The 21,141-nt window shown below is 43.7% G+C and overlaps 1 protein-coding gene across 1 annotated transcript in view; it reads left to right on the forward strand.

Moving 5' to 3' along the window:
* SDHD (succinate dehydrogenase complex subunit D) overlaps positions 1 to 21,141 on the forward strand; it is a 389,192-nt gene that overhangs the window by 185,016 nt on the left and 183,035 nt on the right. The window lies entirely within an intron of this gene.

Consider the following 21,141-nt stretch of genomic DNA (forward strand, 5'->3'; position numbering starts at 1 on the left):
TTTCAAAAGATGCACTGAGTGTGGCCATAAGTTATCCCCTTCAGGTGGCCACAATGTACATGGGCGTGGCCCATCTGAGTGCAGACTGCACTATAATGGCACTTGGGTTGAACCATGTTGGCCCTGAAAGGCCTTCTTCCCCCTTCTGAGACTGTTGCCTTGTCTTCGGCTTCGGTCACAGCAGCTGCTGTGACTGTTGTAGTTCTTCTCTTCCCCTGGCTTCTCCTACCTCCCAGGCTGGGATTCAAGCTCCTGTACAAAAGCCTGTGGAAGCAGAGCGGAAAAGGGGCAGAAGGAAGGAGAGAGAGTCGAGGGAAAAGTGTTAAGAGGTGTCCGGACCTTCCTTCACCAGTCAAAACGTTAAGGATCTATGACTCTCCTCGGCTCCGATCTCCGAGGTTCTCCCCGGAGCCGGAGGAGACACGCTTAGCTTCTAGGGCCTTGGTGCCCCGACCCGCAAAGTCGGAGTCCTTGGCCTTGTCTAGGTCTTTGAGGTCGATATGAATAAAATGATGAGTAGGTGCATTTGTACTCTGATCCAGATGGGGGTCTTGCTAGCCCCCTCTCCCTCAGGAGGGGGGAGCTCCCTTTTTTCCAGCCGATATCTCCTTCTCTGATCTGTCCATCGGGTTTGGAGTATTCAGATCAGAGGATGGTTTTAGTTGGGGGGTCGGCGCCGATGGTACCTGCTTCCTCTACGCCGACTGCTGCTTGGGGCATGTCTGATCCGATCAGCTCGGATCTGAGCCGCTCTCTGAGCTGGAGCTTGCGTGTCTGATCTGAGGAAGTGGAACTTTTTTCATCGGCTCCGCCTTTTGTCGGGCTAAGTTCCCTCCCTCGGAACTCCGTCCACTTTGAGCCTGGCTCCGATTCTGACATCGGACCCGGGGAGACCGGCCTCCTTATTGGTTTCTCAGGAGGATCCCTCTCCTTTGGCGTTCGTGGCAGAAAGGGTTCTGTTTGCTGGATCGAGACCCCTGACTGCCCCCTCGGACTCCACCCAGACCCCCTTGGCTCTTTCTACGGTCACCATCATTTTCCAGAGGGGACAGCTCATGCTTGAGGAATCCCAGACTGTTCCCCCTGAGGAACAAGTGGCTTGCGAGTTCCCCCCAGAGAGCCCCATTGGAGAGGTGCCTCACAAGCATATGTGCAAGAGGAGGCACTTTGACTCCCCCGAGTCCCTCACTGAGGATACAGACTTGGATGATGGAGACTGTTCCCATAGGTTACCTCCCGAGGATATTTCCTTTGGAGACATCATGGAAATCCTATGCCAATGAGGTTGGTTTGCCTCCAAACCTTCTTCTGACGAGTCTTGTGTTCCTGGAGGCATTCGGCATTGGCCCATCTACTTCCTCGGTGTTCACTCCCATGGATCCTTTGGTGGATCTGGTCATCTCGCGGGCGTGGAAGGAGCTGGACACCATGGAACCAATTCCAAAAAGACTCGACAAAATTTTGAGCCCCCTCAATAGACGGGCCAGCATGGAACAAGGGTTCCCCCGTTGACACTATAGTGGTAGCAGCCACAAAGAAGGAACTTGCCCAGGAGAGTTCCTCGGTTCATCGTCCTGACAGAGTCGTGGATGATGGACTGCCTAGGGAAGCGGGTTTACACATAAGCTACCTTTTCAATTAGGGCGCTGAACTACCTGGCCCTTGTCACCAGACTCCAACGCGACCTGGTAAAGGAGGAGTCTCCCCCTAAGGAGGACAGGGTTTCATTTTCTGTGAGGATGGCCACTTTGAAAGTAGACTCCAACACGTCCATGTGACTCCTTTCACATGCTACTGAAGGAGCGGCTAGGGCGGCTGGGTCAGGCGTGTCCATGAGGTGCAATTCCTAGCTCAGATTGTCAATTTTCTGAACCTTTCAAGGCTTCCTTTGCCAATACCCCTTATGACAGCTCTACTCTCTTTGGTAAGACCATCAGAGATACATTAGTCCAAAGTGAGAAGGATAGGAAGACACTGTCTGCCATCAGGATCCGCATCTCGAGCCCTCAAAGGTCCTTTTCCCGAAACCAGAGAGGGCAAAAGAAGATGTGGTTCCGGAAGTCATAGTATTCCCGGGACACTTGGGGCTCTCCTTCCCCCAGAGGCATAGAGGGACAGAATGGACGCCAGACCAGAGGCAGAGGGGGTCAGAGGAATTTTGGGTTTCGAACCTTTCTCAGCCAGACCTGAGCAGCAGCCTTGAGGGGTGGCCTGACTGCTGTACTCTGGAGGCAGTCAGGGGATGATTGTCCTTACACCTAGTGGTATGGGAGTCCAAAACATCAGACCGTTGGGTGCTTCAGATCATATCCAGAGGGTACTCTGTCCCCTGTGTAGGTCCCCCCCAAATCTCCTAAACACCTCCCGGACGTTCCACCCATGCAAAGGGAGGCAGCAGCACTGGAAACTTCCGAGCTGCTAGAAAAACGAGCCATCAAAACCATCCGCCCAGATCAGTCTTGATCGGGCTTCTACTCCAGGTTCTTTTTGGTGCCAAAGAAAATGGACTTAAGCCCATTCTGGACCTTTCTACCTTGAACCTGTCAGTTGCCAAAGAGAAGTTCCGGATGGTCACACTACAGCTCATCATGTCGTACCTGCAAAAGAATGACTGGATGTGCTAGTTAGACCTCCAGGATGCTTACTATCACATAAAGATGCATAGAAGCCCCACGTGTTTCCTCCTCTTCTGGCTAGGAGTCTATCCATTACCAATTTTGAGCCCTACCCTTTGGTAAACACCCTGGGGGCTGTGGTGAGACCAAAGTGATGGCAGTGGTAGCGGCTCACCTGAGGCTTCAGGGGATTCAGGTCTATCTGTACCTGGACTATTTGCTCCTCACTGCTCCCACCAGGCGTCTACCCTCCCAAACCAGGGATTATTTCCTTATTCTTGCCCTGTGTTTGGGGATCACAATCAGTGCATCCAAATCACTTGTAGATCCTGTACAGGTGATAGACTACATTGGCACCAGGATAGATACTCTGCAGTGCAAAATCTTCCTGACCTCGGAGAGAGTACAAAACCTGAGGATGCATGTCTCCCTGATCTACTCATCTCCCAACAGCGGAATCTGTGTTGAGGGCCTTAGGCTCGATGGCAGTGACCATAACTCTTCTCCCGTGTGCCCGGTTACATATGAGAATTCCACAGTGGACCCTAGCTGTACAATGGTCCCTGTTGGAACTGCCACTGGCATATTCAATTCAACTCGGTCGAGTCTGTCGGTCATCCCTCATATGGTGGATGTGTTTTCAGGACATTTTGGAGAGACTACCCTTTGTTCCAGCCCCGGCCCAAGCCACAGTGACCACGGACGCCTCCTGTCTGTGGTGGGGGGGCATTGTTTGGGCAGGACAGTCCAAGGCCTGTGGAGACCAGCTTGCACATAAATGTCCTAGAGATGAGGGCGGTCTTTCTAGGGTTGCAGGCCCTTTATGCCTTTCTTCCTCTGGGAATGATTGCAATTCAGTCAGACAACATGTCAGTGGTCTGGTATATCAACAAACAGGGAGGGGACCAGATATTACATCCTTTGTAATGAGGCCATGACAGTGTGGGAATGGGCGATCTCCATCGGTCGCTTTCTCATCGCAACGCACATGCTGGGATAGTCCAACATCCTAGCAGACAGGCCAAGTTGGACTATTCTGCTGCCTTACGAGTAGTCTCTGAATCTTTCAGTAGCGGAATAGATCTTCTGCGAGTGGGGTCAACCTTGCTGCGATCTCTTCGCATCTCATGCCAACACGAAGAACAGCAAGTTTTTCGCTCTGAACTCCCTGCCGGGGGAGTCCCCCAGAGATGCTCTAGTTCATGCTTGGCCTCCCAGTCTTTTGTATGGTTACCCGCCAGTGCCTCTTATTCCGATCCTGGATCCCAGTCAGGATCTGATTTATCACCCTTCTGGGGTGCCTCATCCGAATCTGGACAGTTTGAAGTTCACAGCTTGGCTGCTCCAGTTCCCATGATTGCTAGGACTCCTGGACTATCCTCCTCTGTTAGATCTAATTTGGTGGCTGCTCATAAGTCTTCGACTAGGAAGGTTTATCGCAGCAAGTGGAAACGTTTTTGGGCCTCTCAAAGGAGTTTAGACCCCTTCACAGCTCCTATTTCTCCAATTCTTGATTTTCTAGCTGATATATTTCAACATGGAGCTAGTTCTTCTACGGTCCAGGTTCTGTTGGCTGCCATTTCTCATTTTCATGTGGGCAAGAATTCTGCCTGTTTAGCCTTTTCCAGACTGTGTAAAGCCTTTATTAAAGACACCTTTTTGTTAGGCCACACCCCCCCCCCCCAGTCAAGGATCCCGTTCAACCTTGGGACCTTATTATGGTTCTTCAAGCTCTGGTCACTCTGCCTTTCGAGCCTGCTGCAACAGTAGATCTGAAATATTTATATTGGAAAACAGCTTTTCTGGTGGCTATTACCTCTGCCAAAAGGGTTTCAGAACTGCAGGCCTTGTCCATCAAAGTTCCTTATATGATTTTTCATAAAGATAGGGTTTTCCTTCGGACCAGTCCATCCTTTCTTCCTAAGGTGGCATCACCAGTCAATATCAATCGGACCATTAATTTGCCTGTGTTCTTTCCTAATTTTCCTAACAAGATGGAATACAAACTCCACTTGCTGGATGTTCATAGACAGTTATGATTCTATTTACACAGGACAAAAAAATTCTGTAAATCTGAGCAATTGTTAGGTTCCCCAAAAAGGGCTTATGAAAGGATACAATCTCCAAGGTCACTATTGCTAGATGGATTTTTTTAATGTATCCTTCAGGTCTACAAGGACAGATGTATGTCTCCTCCGGGTCAAGTGAGAGCTCATTCCACTAGCTCGATGGCCAAGTCTGCGGCTTTTTGGTCTTTTGTCTTTGGATGATATTTGTTCTGCAGCTACTTGGTCCTCATCTCGTACATTTATTTCTCATTACAAATTGAATTGGACTTCCAGAAGGAGAGCATCCTTTGGTTCCGCGGTGCTCCAGAATACCCTTCCATGAGGGCCTCCCAGGAGTTGGGGGACTCTGTCCCACATGTTGAAGACCAAATGAAATAAACTACTTCAGATAAAGGAGTTATGTACTCACCATGACGTTCTGTCTGAGTAGTTCTACTTCATTTGTCTTCAACCCTCCCTCCCTCCGTCTCCCTGGACCTTGGCATATGAACAGCCTATGGGCTGCAGTTGTAGGTCACTATTTTTTCAGGTCAGGTTATCCGTATATGGTTCAGCAATCTCGATCTGGGGGTTGGAAAGTAGTGGTGTATTATGGGTCGGGGAGGAGCTTGGAGCTCGGAGCAGAGTTGCCTGCTCGGATCCGGTATCCCACAGGTTGAAGACAAATGAAGTTGAACTACTCTGATGGAACGTTATGGTGAGTACATAACTTCTTTTTTTTTTTTTTTTTTTTTAATTGTACCTTGAATGTTGTTGTTGTTTGTCTCTTGGCTTTTTCCCGGTAAGGGGTTGCCACAGCGGAACTCCAGTCCGCTAATGATTGGCAGTAGATTTTTACGAAATGCTGAGGTGCCAGCTCGACACCCAACCTTCAACAAAGGCATGCCCATTTACGCACGCATGTCTTTCGAACGCTACCCAACCACGGAGAGGACATGCAGACTCCACACAGAAGGCACTCCCAAGCCAAGCTGAGAATCGAACGGGAGAACCTCTTGCATTGTACCTTGAATGTAATCCCATTATTTTGCATTATAACACTAGTATGCTATCTGTTCTTAAAGTCCGATACTGATGATGTACAGTACTAAAATCAGACGTGCTTTCTGACTTTTGTTTTCTCCTTGAATCTTGGGTCTTAGTTGAAGAGGTGTATTGTACTGTACTAGCTTACCTACCCAGTTAGCAAATGTACAAGAACATTAAATAGTTGAAGAAAGGAATGTATGTACACAGCATTTAAACAGTGGCAACATTATCTTAGTTTCTGGTGTATCATTAATAATGTGAGCTAAGTAAAAACAGGAATGGCAGTGTAGCATATATATTTGTACATTGACTACAGAAATACGTGGTACTTGTATTTACAGGAAGTAATATATCAGCAGTACGATTATACTTAATAAATGCAAGCAAAATTGAAAAGCATCACTGACTATGAATAGGGATATAGCATATGTATTAAAGCTACTTAGAGCTGTTGTAAGTAGGGCTGAATGTGGCTACTAGAGGGGATTAAGTATCGAAAGGAAGGCGGAAGAACCTTGGATCAGTGAATATAATGGTAAACTTAATGGAAAGATGATACCTGAAGGAAATGTGTACAAGAGAAGACGGTAGGGAGTATGACATAAAAGTGATAGAATAATTAGAAGTCTGGTTATGGCAGGAATGAGATGGTGAGACTGAGTTAGAAATGGATGATGACTGTACAAGAGGACCAAGGTGAAGAGTTAGTGAACTCAAGTAGAAGATGGGAGTGGGAAGAGTCAAGAAGGGATGTATCCAGACTGGAATAGTGGGTAAGTTGTTTGTGAATGTTTTAGCTAGGTCAAGAAACTCTGCAGTTAAAACTACCTGCTGCTAACCAGGCGAGGGTAGATGGCCACTTTGAAGCCTTGTTTGGATATTTACTTTATTCTGCTGTTTTGTTTTGCTTTGCTTTGCAGGCTGTGTAAGCTGAACATATTTGCCTTTGTAGGTAAAATACAACCTTCCAAAATATGTGCGTATGTGCCAAAAATCCAAACCAATTAAAAACAACAAAAGGCTCACATTGCCTTGGTAGTATCTTTAATTTTACTAATGAGCTCCATTGAAGTGGCCTAGAAGAAGGCGTACCAGGGCCATATTTTGAATAATGTTTGACATTTATTGTTGCATAATGGCTTATGTTTAATTAGCTGGACAAACATTAGCTATTTGTAGGACATTCTAGCCAGATAAGCTCATTTAAGGCTTCACAGTGGCGAGAGTGAGAAGGTTTGTTGGTAGGAAAGTCTGCAGTGCTTCTATTACCTAGCTGAAGTTTGTGTGGTGATTGTGAGAAGGTTAGTTAGTAGATTGTATTTTGCGGGCTGTAGATTTTCTGATATGGTTTTGTCATGAAAGCCTTGGGTCAAGCATGCCACGTTAAGCCTTTCAATTGTGACAAGTTTCTTGATGAAAGATTTTATGAGGAGCATAAACTTGAGTTCATTGTCCTAGCTGATCCCATGCCTTTCAAGTTTCACAGGTTGAAATGAATAGAACTATGGCTGGAATAGGTAGAGAATATACTGCTGTGTACTCAGACAAGCATGCATTTTGTTTTTGAGAACATTTTTTAGGTAAACTTCCAAGCATGAAACCATTTAAACTATGGTGAAGTACCTACGGGGACATTTTAAAGCTTGAAAAGAAGTCGTATGTTTGAGTAGTTTGCCAGTTCTTTCCCATTTGAATCTTATCAATCACAGAAGTTGATAGCCACTCTTAATGAGATTATAGTCTGTAGATACAGTGGATATAAAAAGTGTACACACCCCTGTTAAAATGCCAGGTTTTTGTGATATAAAAAATTGAGACCACAATAAATTATTTCAAAAACTTTTCCCACTTTTAATGTGACCTATAACCTGTACAATTCAATTGAAAAACAAATGTGTTAGTGGAAAAATATAATAAACGTACAATAAGCTAGTTGCATAAGTGTGCACACCCTTAAACTAATACTTTGTTGAAGCACCTTTTGATTTAATTACAGCAGTCAGTCTTCTTGGGTACACACCTGCCATCAATTAAAGAGACTCTGATTAACCTCAAATAAAGTTAATCTGTCATAACAGGATTTTCCTAATGTTTACTCATTTGCCTGCTACAGCAAAAGCCATGGTTCATAGAGAGCTTACAGAGCATCAAAGGGATCTCATTGTTGAAAGGTCAGTCAGGAGAAGGGTACAAAAAAATTTCCACAGCATTGGCTATACCATGGAACACAGTGAAGACAGTCATCAAAAAGTAGAGAAAATATGGGACAACAGTGACATTGAAAAGAACTGGACATCCCTCCAAAATTGATGAAAAGGCAAAATGAAAACTGGTCAGGGAGGCTGCAAAGAGACCTACAGCAACATTGAAGGAGCTGCAGGAATTTCTGACAAGTACTGATTGTGTACTACATATGACGACAGTCTCTGTATTCTCCATATATCTGGACTGTGGAGTAGGATTGCAAGACTGAAGCCTTTTCTTACACAGAAAAACATCCAGGCACAGCTAAAATTTGCAAAACAATACATCGTCTCCCAAAAGCATGTGGGAAAATGTGATATGGTCTGATGAGACCAAGGTTGAACATTTTGGCCACAATTCCAAAAGGTACGTTTGGTGCAAAAACACTTCGCATCACCAAAAGAACACCATCCCCACGGTGAAGCATGGTGGTGGTAGTATCATGCTTTGGGGTTGCTTTTCTTCAGCTGGAATTTGGGCTTTAGTCAAGGTGGAGGGGATTATAAATAGTTTCAAAATACCAGTCACTTTTGGCCCAAAATCTTCAGGCGTCTGCTAGAAAGCTGAAGAAAGCTGTAAGATGAAGAGGAATTTCACCTTTCAACATGACATTAACCCGAAGTATACATCCAACAACAAAAAGAATGGCTTCACCAGAAGAAAATTAAAGTTTTGGAATGGCCCAGCCAGAGCCCTGACCTAAATCCAATAGAAAGTCTGTGGGGTGACCTGAAGAGGGCTGCGGAGAAAAGATGCCCTCTCAATCTGACAGATTTGGAGCGCTTTTGCAAGGAAGAGTGGACAAATATTGCAGGTCAAGATGTGCCATGCTGATAGACTCCTACTTACGAAGACTGAATGCTGCAATTAAATCAAAATGTTTTTTCAACTAAGTATTAGTTTAAGGGTGTGCACACTTATGCAACCAGCTTATTGAATGTTTTTTATCCCCCCCCCCCCCAACAGATTTTTTAATTGAATTGTACAGGTTATACGTCACATTACAAGTTTTAAAATGATTTTATTCTGATCTCTTTATATATATATATATATATATATATATATATATATATATATATATATATATATAAACAAAAACCTGGCATTTTAAGACAGGTGTGTACACTTTTTTTTTTATATCCATTGTATTTACATGGTCATAACTCTTGCCGATATGTTTTGGGGCGAGATTTGGGCAATTCAGCAGCCTTTTAAATTTTTGACCAGTTATAGCCCCTGAATGATGAATATGTACCCTAGGCGACGGTCGTATTCATATTTCTGCTGCCACATTCGCCTGAAATTGTTAAGAAGCCCAGTAATGGAATGTATACAGTATTATGCACAGTTTTAGTTTCACCCAAGTATTTTGGGTTTCTAATACCATGACAGGAAAGGACCACATTCCTAAGTCAGGGCACAGTTAGAGTCCATGAAATTATTATTGCTTCAGTCTTTGATGTTACTCAACAGTCCTCTTCTCAGCACTAGCAATGCACCCAGAATTGCTTCCTTCTGTAATTCATACAGGGTTGCATGTACTGATAGCATATTTAAGTATGAATGTAAATTCTTTATTAGACCTGTTGCTCCTACTACTTCTATTGGAACTGTCTGGGTATCTTTCTTCCACAGTGCACTTGTTTCTGCTTGCAAATCCTAGTATTTTATGACTTGGTGCCTTGCTATATATAAGACACTAATCACTGGGTGTAGCAATTTCTACGATCTATGCTACTTTGCCTTTTTTGTGGACTGATTTTAGAACTGCTGGTAATGAATGATCCCATGCGATATAAACTTCATCGTTCTCTATAATGCTTTGTTAATGTTTCCAGTGCTTCTCCGATATGCTGGGGATTGTGCAAAAACTACAATAGAGATGTAACAGCCTTTGCCACATTATTGTGCCCTTTAGTATGCAGGCCGTCTGCCATGAGTATATCACACCCTATAACAATATGTACAACTGTTTACAGTTCGTTTTTACAAAATCTTTTTTTTTTTCTTTTTCCCCTCACCTTTTCCATGCACTTTGTAAACCATCATGTACATAGTCCAGTATCTTGGGCCTCCATTAACCTTTCATCTTTTGGTTTCAATTCACATCTCCTTACCCATTCCTATGTCAGTCCTTGGACAACAGGAGATTGTTCCAAGATATCTCTATACTTGACACTGTATGTATAGATTTTCCAATTTTCTTTCCTTCTCATCTGATCCTTTTCCTTGTTTTTGTTTTTGTGATGCATTTAGTTGTCTGAACTTTGTCTGATTTCCATTCCCACTTGATACTGAAATGCTTCTGTTAAATTAAGCAACAATGCCATCTTAGATGATCTGTCCTCCTGTTCTAAAACTTTCAGTCTTTGGATCTGATAAGATCAGCTGATATGTTTGCAGTCCCATGGCTGTATATCTGTACATGTAATCAGTTTTGAGGAGACCCTTACTTCTTTCTGAGCGAGTATTGGTATACACTGATTTCTATGTATTGTTTAATAAGCGCTTTTCTTGTTTTGTGTCCAGTTGATCCATTACTTTTTGTGGATAGTCAGTCACCCCAAAACTGTAAGTTAGAATAAAAAGGGCAAATTGAGTTATCTCTTGGACTTTATTCCTAGATATCAAGGCAATTTTCATTGTTCTTTTAGTCTTCTGAAGTATTCTCTAGTGAGCTTTATTCACATTTGTTTGTTTTTATTGCCAATCCGTCACCTATTTCTAAATATTTTTACACTTCCTCCGGTGTGAGTTCCTTTATATTGCATTCCTGTCCTAGGTTTTTTCTTGGTGCTGCAGCTTTCTTGTTTTAAATGTTGCATTTGCATGTGTATCAAGACCAAATGTCATTCTTATGTCATCTGAGAAAGTTTTAACCATTTGTAGTTATGCTGTCAGCTCCTCATCTGGTGAATTATACTGTTCTAAATCATCCACAAAAAAGTAGACTAGAAATCTTTAAATGGAGTTAGTTTCTGGGTGCTAAATTGTAACCATAGCTTGATCTTTTAAGTAAGAGTAAGGCAAAACAGCAGTGGTGACAAAAAAATCACCCTGGAATATCCCCCTTTGAATTTTTATCCATGGTATATAATATCTGTCCTTTGTCATGGCTAAACTGCAGAGTGGTTTGCCACTGTTTCACAATTACTGAGAAATTACATTACAGTTTATTCTATGTAACATCTGTAAACATTCCTTTTATCCATGAGTCTGGGATGCTGTTACATTTTTAATCTATCCATGTCTTACTTAAAGGGGAAATTATATACAAATGTTAAGCTTTCTAAAAAGTGATTTTCCTTACCTGTAATAAAACATTAAACACTTCTCATACAGAAAAAACATAATTTAATAATTATTCCATTTGCTTTGTCTGAACTTTCTATTTGTCCTCCTTATGTTTGTCTCATCTGTCACATCACGAAGGCTACTAAGAGTGGCAGAGTAAATTGGGTTAGGTCACTTTATTCCAACTATAGAGCCATTATAAAAACAATAGCATTTAAACGTACCCCATCAAATTTGGATAGTCTGCATCACACGTCCGATATATAGCATACCCTGGAGATTGAAGAAAATAGTCTTTCAAGCTTAGTTTTCAGATGCAAATGAACAAGAAAACACAGCTTGCACTTTAATCAAACCTGAGTGCCACAAAGAAAATATTTTCATCTTACTCTTCTAATTTTGTCAGTATTTGATATTTCATTTTTTTTTCTACACTGTATTTTCTGTAAAAATGTATGCTTCTTCTGGTGTTTTTGTTTCATTGCATATGCATTTTGGGAGAAGTCTGTGAGTTTGGGAAGGATGATTAATGTCCAAGTCTCTAATTCTAGTTACAGTATTAACTATGACTGCAACACAGACCAGCGCAGTCCTATTAATCACAGATGTCAGATTTGTCACACTTGAACACTGAACTACAATTCTTACTTTTGAAAACAACAATTAACTGTGCTACTTTTTCAAGCCTGTCATTCAAACAATCTTTAAAATGCTGCATCAGACAGGTAACCATGTGAAAAGTTGGGACCTGCTAGAGCTAGACTCGAAACACTGAGACTGAATGGCCGAAAACTGGATTTATGCAAGTCTGAAATGGCCAGTCCTTGGGTATTCCCTTTTTGCTGAGGTATAGTATCCTCAGTCTTGGTATACAAGTTCAAGGTTTTGGTGGGGGGGGGGGCTTGCCTCCCACATTGGGGTGTGCAGGAGGAGGCTGGACCCCCTGTTAAAAAAAAGAGTGGTGTTCAAGGTTTGTTCTTCTCTTGGATTTTTGATCTTTTTTTAACTGTCTGTTGGCACGTGGCATTATAAGTGCTAACATTTCAGTAGGCAGCCGTATTAGGGATGGCCACTCCTAAAATCAAAGGAAACAAAGTAATGACGTATGGATTGATGTCAACAGTCAAAAGTAGGCAGTCACAGTACTTTTTATAAGCCGATAAGAGAGAAGGAGGGAAAGTAAATGATCCTGTCATCCTAATGATGTCTCTGCTCCTCTAAAATGGCATCAGGGAAGTGAAAGCATTGGTAGTAAAACAAAGTCATGCTACCCATGGTAGCCCCCTTTCATGTCATTTTGGGGTGTAACAAATTAGAAAATAATAACCACTTTAAAAATAAGACATTAGCAATACAAAAGAGCTCAAGATATGCTGAAAAACATGTTTTTTTTTCTTTTGTGCTGTTCTCTTTAAATCCCCCCCCCCTTTTACAACTCTGTATTTTGGCTTTATTTAGCAACAAATGATCTTTTTCTTTTGCTACCCTTTAAACTAAGCCTACTGTGTCTTTAACCTTTTGCTCTGAATTTTTGTATTTTTACTAGTCAGTGTGCATGGATTCTGAGACCTAAGCATGATTGTGCTGGTGGGAAACCACACTGTCATAGGGCATGGCTGTTTTTTGTCAGCCTTGTGTTAGTTGTATGTTCTTAAAGTTTTGTTTCATTTTCCTTTAATGTCTAGTTCCATTAGCAAATAAATGGTGTACAAGATCACCTATGTATACTACATCTTCATTTTGGGCTTCCTTAGATTCTTTATATAAAAATTATGTTGTGAACTATAATTGATTGAGTTACACCAGCCTTGCCTAATGCCTATGTTTTCACTTGTCTTCATTTTCTGGGTGTCAATATTAATAGCTGCACTAGTAGAAACATTGTAACAATACTAGGCAAATGATCATGAAGACCATAAGATGCTTAGCTGTGCACACTTTGAAGACACTTAAAAATTAATTCTCTTTTCAAGCACTTAGCAGCACCTACCTTCCAAATCAAGCAGGGCTGGTCATGACAGTCCTAATGTAAATTTCACAGCAAAAACTCAGTCTTCGGGGTAAAGTGCCTCTGCAGTACAAGAGGAAAATGTCAAACATAAACCCAAAGGCACACCGCAGGCAAGGATAGCAAACAAAATTCTTTAATTGTAAAAATAAGATAAACAGTAAGCACTTTTGAGTTGCACAGAACGCTTCTTCAGACTTAAAACAGTTAATCAAAGAGTATGCTTCCTATTCTTTTAGCAGCTCTTGACGTGTATATTTTCCATTGATATGCTGCCATCTAGTGTCCTTTGATAGTCTTTTATCAGCATGTTTTTAGTAAAAGTGTATTTATATGTTCTTAATATATGTTTTTATATGTTTTTCTCTATATATTTAAAGTGTTGTGTATATGGATTTTATATATATATATATATATATATATATATATATATATATATATATATATATATATAATATAGTGAATGTTCTAGGATATATAGGCAGCTATGTGTATCACTAAGTTTTTACTTTATTTTAACAGATAGTCATTACACTACTCGTGTGGTGCATTAATTGCTATTTATATGGCAGTTTGATTTTAAAACTTTTAAGTCTGAAGAAGCGTTCTGTGCAACACGAAAGTGCTTAATGTTTATCTTATTTTTACAATTAAATAATTTTGTTTGTTATCCTAGCTTGTGGTATGCCTTTGGGTTTATGTTTGACCTAATGTACATTTGTGTACCTGTCCAATCATCAAAACTGGCCTTAAAGGTAGTCAAAGATGTACTTTTGACCTGTAGTGATAACTTATTCCATAGGATCAGAATACACTGAGTTAGGAACCTCTCTCTCTCCAGCGAATCTTGTTTAGTTACTGGTGCAAATGTAGCTCCCTAATGTGGGTGTTTTGTAGAGCTACTCATTTTGCAAAGAAGGAAAAGGTCAAATAGGACTCTATATCTTTTCTTGGCTCAAAAACCAAGACACAGGTCACCTCGGAGCAGCCTGCAGGCTAATCCAGTATAATAAGAAGTTATGTCTTACCATAACGTTCCATGTTAGTTGTCTTCTTCTCGCCTTCTTTCTTGCTGGATGGGTTCAGAGCCGATCCTCGGCTCCGACTCGGCCTATACTATAGCTCGAGAGCTATTTTTACCGGCTCGAGGCAGCCCTATATCCCACAATACCATGCGCCAACTCCCCAGATCTCGTTTGGAAGCTAAGGCATAGTATAAACAACAATCTTATAATATAAAAATTATAACCCTCTTTATTAGAAGATTACCTGATAGTAACACTAAGGATACCAGGAAAGATGCTACATATAGTATCCCCAAAAAGGAAGGACTCAATCTCGAGTCTGTCCAGGCTAGGGGGCAGGAGGGAGGGGCGCAAGAAAGAAGGCGAGGAGAAGAAGACAACTAACATGGAACGTTATGGTAAGACATAACTTCTTAATGTTAAGTTGTCATTCTCGCCTTCATTCTTGCTGGATGGGACAGCGTCCCTAGCATCTTAGTCCTGGGTGGCTCAATTGAACAGACTCCTGAGTACAGTGGAACCAAAATCCGCTCTATTTCTGGAGGCTAAGTCAAGTTTGTAATGAGCAATAAAAGTATGTTTGGAAGCCCATGTAGCCGCTGCACAAATGGCATCTAGTGGTAACCTTGCTTGAAAAGCTGTTGAAGTTGATAGAGCCCTAGTTGAATGAGCCTTAGGCCTAGAGGGAAGTTGTCTGTGCCTCAACTCATAGACCAAGGTAATAATAGATGTCAGCCATCTGGAAAGTGTAACTTTCGAAACCGGAAGCCCTTTCTTACCTGCCGCATAAGAGATAAAGAGCTGATTTGATTTTCTGAATTGCTTTGTCCTGTCTAGGTAATACCGTAATTGGCGATGAACATCTAATGAATGTAATTTTTGTTCAGCTCCGTTGGTATAGTCTGGGGAAAAAGACAGGTAAATCAATAGAATGATTTAAATTTGCTTCCGATAGCACTTTTGGAAGGAAGGAAGGGTTTGTTCTGAGAGTTACCCTGTCTTTATGGAAAACCAAATAAGGAGGACGGACAGACAAGGCTTGGAGTTCCGAGACCCTTCTGGCAGATGTTATAGCTACTAAAAACAGCGTTTTCCAAGAAAGTAGTTTGAGGGAACAAGAAGCTGCAGGTTCAAAAGGGGGCAGAATTAAAGAGGATAGAACTAAATTCAAGTCCCATTGTGGAGGTGGATCTTTTACTGGAGGTCTGAGCAAAAAGATGCCCTTGAGAAAGGCCTTACAGAGTTTGTGGGGCATAATATATGCTTCTGAGAGTCCAACGTGAAAATTAGCAATGGCCGCTAATTGTACTCTGATAGTGGCCGATGAAGATCCATAATGAAAAAGCTCCGCCAGAAAGTCCAGAACCTCGTGAATGGGTGCATGAAAAGGATCTAAGGACCTATTTTGCATCCAGAATGAAAAACTCTTCCATTTACTAGCATAAGTCTTCCTAGTATTGGACTTATGGGAGGCCAGAATGATATCGTGGACAGGAGGAGAGATGAGGGGAAGCCTGGCTATGGCTGGAAGTGGAGCAACCAAGCTGTGAGGTTGATGGAATGTAGAGACTGATGCAGCTTCCCTGTGAGGTGGGTAGATCTGGAAGGAGTTCTAGATGCCAAGGCTGTTCCAGTAGGTATTTGTGCAGGAACGGGAACCAAACTTGTCAAGGCCAAAACGGGGCAATGAGGATCATTTTGGATCTCAATGGGATTGCTTTCTGAATTAATTGCGGGATAAACGGAAAAGGTGGAAAAGCATAGAGAAGACCCCGGGGCCAAACGTGAGCAAGAGCGTCTCTGAGGTGTTGGCCCAGCAGAGGAAAAAGTGTGAAGAAGTCGAGGCACTTGCTGTTTTGGGGAGTTGCAAAAAGGTCGCAGCAAGGCTGGCCCCACTTCCAAAAGATTCCGTCTGCTACCGCTTGATTTAGAGACCACTCGTGAGGCATGAGGATAGTTCTGCTCAATCTGTCTGCTATGACGTTGGACTTCCCGGGGATGTGCGTTGCTATCAGAAACCGTTGAGATGAAATCGCCCATTGCCAAAGTCTGAGTGCTTCTTGACAGAGGGGATAGGACTTTGTTCCGCCCTGCTTGTTTATGTACCACACCACAGGCACATTGTCCGTCTGAATTGCTATAGTCCCCGTGGGAAGAGAGCTCTGAAGGGCTTGCAACGTCAAAAGCACCGCCCTCATCTCCAGGACATTTATGTGCAGGTGGCATTCTGACTGCCAAGTGCCCTGGACCGTTCTACCCTGATAATGCCCCCCCCCCACCCGATCAGGGAGGCATCCGTTGTGACAGTGGCAACTGGAAGGGGGAGAACAAAGGGTCTGCCCTGAAAAAGCTGAGGGGAAACCATCCACCAGGAGAGATGTTTCTTGCAAGATGGGGTTATCCAAATGTTGTGGGTCATTGGTAGCTGTTGAAAAGGCCACTGAGAAGAGCATCCACTGAAGGAGCCTCATGTGGAAGCGGGCTAATGGAAATAGAAGAATCGCCGCTGCCATGAGGCCCAATACTTTCAATATTCGGTTGACCTGGACTTTGTTGGGCTGAAACAGGGTCTGAACATTCCGCCTTATGTCTGCCACTCTCTGGGGTGGTAGTGTTGCAGACATTTCTGTGGTGGTTAATACAGCGCCTATAAAGTTTATACATTGACAAGGCAACAAGGAGGACTTTGCAAAATTTATAGAAATACCCAGACTGTTGCAAAGCTGAAATAGTGTAATCCCTGGCCATTATGAGATCCTGTTTGGTGGTAGCGGAAATGAGCCAGTCGTCTAAGTATGGAAACACCTGGAATCCTTTCTGTCTCCGGTGAGCCGTGACCACTGCCAAACATTTGGTGAACACCCGGGGGGCTGTGGTGAGACCAAAGGGCAGGGCTCTGAATTGAAAATGACTGACTCCCAGCCGGAAGTGGATAAACCTCCTGGAGCGTCTGTGTATCTTTATGTGGTAGTACGCGTCCTGGAGGTCTAACGAGCACATCCAGTTGTCTCTGCCCAAAAAGGGTAGAATGGACTGCAGTGTTACCATCCGAAAGTTTGTCTTTAGCACAGATTTGTTTAACCTGCTGAGATCCAAAATAGGTCTCCAGTCTCCTGTCTTTTTTGGTACCAAAAAGAACCTGGAGTAAATTCCAGACCCTAGCTAATCTGCTGGGACTGCCTGGATGACTCTTTTTTTTTTTTTTTAATAGCTTTTCTATTTCTAGCTGAGCCTGACCCCTTTGTGCGGGTGGTACATCTGGTAGGGGTTTTGGCGGTTGTACTGGGGGGATGGTAAAGGGGATTTTGTAACCCTCTGATATGATCTTCTGTACCCATGTGTCTTGGGAGAGGGATTGCCAGGCTTAATCTTCCCCCGACTGCCTCCGAAGGCGGACAGTCGGGCAGCTTCTCAGGGATGCTGAAAGGGTTGATCAGGAAAAGATTCCCTGGAACCCTGGTTCTGAGGACCCCCTCTGCCCCTGGCGCGGCGTCTGTTATTTCCCCCTCTGCCTCTAGGGGGAAAATCACCGCGTGCAGCAGGTGCGACTCCCTGTGGTTTGCGGAACCACATCTTTCCCCCCTTCTGTCCCTTAGGATAAGGTCTAGAAGGTGTGGAAAAACGGACTCCCACGGCAGAGAGAGTTTTACCATCTTGCTCGCATCTGGTGAGGGTATTCTTCACTTGAGGTCCGAACAATTCCGAACCATCAAAGGGGGTGTTAGTGAAGGATGCCTTGAAGGGATCAGCAAAGTTACAGAGCCGCATCCAAGCGTGACGTCTTAACGCAACGCCTGTACCAGCGGCCCTACTCGCTCCATCGGCTGCATAAGAAATTAGCCGCATGGAGGAGTTAACAATGGAGTTCAGGGAAGCCAGCTGAGAGTTTATTTTGTCCTTAAATCCCACAGCAGAAGGATCCTGTACCGTTTCACCCAGCTCTTTGAGCAAGTCTCTTTGAAGGTGGGTGAAATGACATAAATAGTTTAGCGATCGCATAGAAAAGGTCGCTGAAGCAAAGGGCCGCTTGCCGTACCTGTCCATGGTCCTAGACTCCTTGTTAGGAGGATGAACAGATACAGAAGGATCAGCCAGTTCCTTCTTAGTGGCTGCTGCTACCACCATAGCATCAACTGAAACGCCTTTGAGAGAGGATTTATCATCTGGTGCAGAAATAAATTTAGAAGGCCTCCTAGGGGTAGGTTCCATTGAATCAGGAGCTGCCCACGCCTTTCTAGCCACTACCTGCATTAGTGGGTCGAAAGGGGGAGACACCCAGGAGGTGGAAGGGCGAGATCCAAAAGCGTCAAGGTAAACCGACTCATCCTTGGAAGGTTTAAGAGTGGACCAGTTCCCCCTCTGTCTTAGGATTTCCAGGATGTCTGAAAAGGAGACATCCTCAGAGGGGGATCTGGGGGAACCTTCCGACTTATCCAAGTTGGTATCCGACGTGACAGACTCAGGGGAGTCCATGTGCTTCCTCTTGCACTTTCTTTTCCTAGGGGGTTCCCCTGAAACTTCAGGGGAGCCCTCGGAAGCGGAGGAGACACCCAAAGTGGGTACCCCATACTGTGGATCTCTGCTGACAGGTGCAAGAGAATGGCCAGAGACCGTAACAGGCACTATGGAGGGAGGAGCCGCAGAACTTAACCTTGGAGTGGACACTGGGTCCAGCACACTCCTCATCACCTCAAAGGCTCCCCTATCGGACACCAAAGGTAGCACCAGCTCCGAAGAGACCGGGACCACCTCCGGAGCCGACAGAGAAGGCTCCGAGAATGATGTTGGGGCCGAACTAACCAGAGCCGAAGCTCCGAGAGGGAGAGCGGGGTCGGACAAGGGTCCGATGCCACTCGCCCCCTCGGATCCGACAGTGAAGTCTCGGCGCCCGGACCTCTCTACGGACGGAACCAATGAAGAGGTCAGAGCCGACGACACCGGAGCCGAAGGAGGAAGTATCGGCTCCGACGTAGGTAAGGTCACGGTTCCGAAAAACTCCGGCTCCGAGCTCGAGTGATGAGTCGGAGGAGGAATAGATAATTGTATCGAAGGAGCCGCAGTCTGGTGAAATGGGCTCTGGAGCATTTTGGCCAGTGCCTGAGATTTTATGAGTCTACTGACCACCCTCTCGATGTCCTGGTCAGAAAGCCTAGATGACCTCGATGAATGAGTCCTATGACTCCGCTCTGACAAGAGAGGGGATTTCGGAGCCGATCTAACAGGCTCTAGGGAGGGGGACCTAGAGTGCTTGCGTGCTGGGGTCGGCTCCGATGATGGTTTCGGAGCGGAAACCACTTTGCTCGCCTCGGAGCCAGCCGGAACCAAGGTCGGAGCCATCTCAACAACACCAGCCCTCGACTCAGAAGCTGGAGCCGAGGGTTTGGCAGTTTTTGATGACTTCCCCAAACCCGACTTGGACGGGGAGTCGTCAGGCTTTAACAAGCCCCTAAGAATAAGCTTGTTACGCCTCTCCTGCAGGACTCTTGAACTAAATCCATGACCAACGGAACAAGAGTCCTGCAGGTGTAAAGGCCCCAAGCAATAGACGCAAGAAGTGTGACCGTCTGTCAGAGACATTTTCTGACAGCATGAGTCACACTTCTTGAATCCCGAGACCTTAGTGTCTTTGGACATAATCCTAAGCACAGTAAAAACACAGTCAGTCCACACACACACTCAACTTAAAATTAGAAAAGTTAAGGGTACTGACTAAACCCACACACACAGACACGTAAGGGGTGGGGAAACTAAGGTAAAGCCCGTAGGCCCAAGATAAAAAAATAACTAAATAAGGGAAGAAGGGCTACAAGGGAAAGGGACCCGAGAATAAAGTAATCAGAAGGGACCTAGACAAAGATAACTACTGGGAAAAAACTACCTGAAAACTAGTTCAATTAAGTAAACTCCTTACTAACGTGAGCCGGTAAAAAAGACAACCTCGTAGTGAAGTGGCAAACGAGATCTGGGGAGTTAGCGCATGGTATTGTGGGATATAGGGCTGCCTCGAGCCGGTAAAAATAGCTCTTGAGCTATAGTATAGGCCGAGTCGGAGCCGAGGATCGGCTCCGAACCCATCCAGCAAGAATGAAGGAGAGAATGACAGCTTAACATTGAGAGTTAATTTAATCTCTCAGGGTTGTTGAAAGACTGGAGATTTTTTGATTTTCTTGTTAAACTGTTTTTTGGGGGGCCTTTCTAGATGATCAATGTCCCATAATATATACAAACATAAGAGGCATTATATTCATTGAGGGCCAAGACATTCACTTGAAAATTAACTCAGCCAAATAGTAGGGTTTCCTGACTGTGATGGAAATATGGTGATCAAATGAGAGAGAGAATTGTCCCCATAAGTACTCGGGTCTCTTATGACAGTGTCCGTCTGAAGAGGCGTACTGTTTAAAACATATGAGGTGGGAACGGATTTTTTGCTAAATGTTGCTACTTTGTATAGTTTTGCATTTTAATTAGCATTTTCAGTATAGCTGGTATGTGCATATTCCAGCCCTTGTTGGAGCGGTTTAGTATCAGTGGATAACAGTGCCCAGCTTGCAATCTTCAGCAGATGTGGTCAGTGACACTAATAGGATTTTGGACTGGATGTCTGCAAAATAAATGCCAAGCAGGAAAGGTTACAGCACTGATCCCTGTGATACCTGATGGATTTTTTTTTTTTTTTTTAGTAGAGTAATTTGTCAGATATGATCTTACATTTATGTAAATGAAAACAAACTATCTTACATTTATGTAAATGAAAACAAACTATCCTGACATAATTCTAGTTGCAAACATTCTACATTGCAACTACAGTTTGTCAGATATTGCATAGCTCCTTCAAATCGTGCCTTCTTTTAAAC

The sequence above is a fragment of the Protopterus annectens genome, chromosome 8.part0 (assembly GCF_019279795.1).
Source record: "Protopterus annectens isolate FY-2018-M chromosome 8.part0, PAN1.0, whole genome shotgun sequence".
Lineage (NCBI taxonomy): Eukaryota > Metazoa > Chordata > Ceratodontiformes > Protopteridae > Protopterus > Protopterus annectens.